The following is a 1,181-nucleotide window of genomic DNA, read 5'->3' on the forward strand; positions in this document are numbered from 1 at the left end:
TAAATGTAGAAATGTCATSAACATATGAGTTCAGCAATGTTAGTGTAACAGGAGTTTAAATCTATGGCCTTTTATAGAAGCACAGACTATAAATACAGTATGTTTTAATGTTTTATGCCGGATGCTCTTCCATATACCTGTATACATAATCTTCTGTGTGAGTTTGTTCACAGTGGTCCCTCCATCCCTACAAGTGGGAGCAGCTAGAGGACAACATTTATCTGAAACATTTTGTAGCTTAGCCTACTGCAGAGTGAATTATAAACTGTTCTAACGCTAAGGGGATGATTTCCTCCACAAATAATAACAGAAAGTGGCGTGGACTGCTCTATTGAAATGAGGATTTTGTGTGACCCATACTGACTGTCAGCAAGGAGCCAAATGAACACGTTGCAAGAAAATGCAGCGTTACAAAGAGGTTATTTTTTAGGACAAACGTCTTCAACACGTAGCTCTTTCTGAGCTTGATTTAAAAAAGTGTTTTATTGGTTTAATTTTTATTTGATTTATTAACAGATCTATTAACTATCTGGAAGTTCAATGTGATATTTTTAACATCCAATTGAAAATGTTTTGATAATTTATCGAACACATGTGTCACAGGCCCTATGATGCATGTTACAAAGCTCAGGGTATTTTAGTGAAAATATGTAATCTGAAATACAGAATTATTTTTAAAATTCACTTTAGAGTACTGTATGTACAACAGTTTACAAACACTCTACCTGTTAAGGTAAAACCTCATGCATGTGGCTCTGTGGTGCAATGGTAGCGCGTCTGACTCCAGATCAGAAGGTTGTGTGTTCAAGTCACATCAGGGTCATGGATTTAAAGTGGTACCTTTAACCTGCAACATGGTGCTTGTGCTCACAACGTTTGAACATTTTTGAGGATGATGGTGAAACTGCTGGGGAAAAAATATTTAGGAGAATGGCTAGTTTGAAGAAAATTTGTATGCAATACATATGTGTTGACATGACCTGTTGTTCGTAATATTGTTTTATGTTCAATTTATTTTGGGGGGGGGGCAGATAAAACAATTTTTACTCCTTTCTGCTTCCCTTCATTATATTTATGACTTGTGTTTTGTAAATTTTCCTTTGTTTATTAATGAATGAATAAGTAAAATATATATATAATTAAAAAACTAAAATAATGTCAGTGTGCAAATATTGTAATGC

General features: G+C 34.4%; 1 non-coding gene across 1 annotated transcript; it reads left to right on the forward strand.

The window, feature by feature from the left end:
• The first annotated feature begins 751 nt into the window (after nucleotides 1-751).
• On the forward strand, nucleotides 752-823 carry trnaw-cca (transfer RNA tryptophan (anticodon CCA)). Its single transcript has one exon. It is a non-coding gene; the product is annotated as a tRNA-Trp (tRNA).
• Nucleotides 824-1,181: the final 358 nt, after the last annotated feature.

This window comes from Austrofundulus limnaeus, unplaced genomic scaffold (assembly GCF_001266775.1).
Source record: "Austrofundulus limnaeus strain Quisiro unplaced genomic scaffold, Austrofundulus_limnaeus-1.0 Scaffold339, whole genome shotgun sequence".
In the NCBI taxonomy this organism is placed as follows: domain Eukaryota; kingdom Metazoa; phylum Chordata; class Actinopteri; order Cyprinodontiformes; family Rivulidae; genus Austrofundulus; species Austrofundulus limnaeus.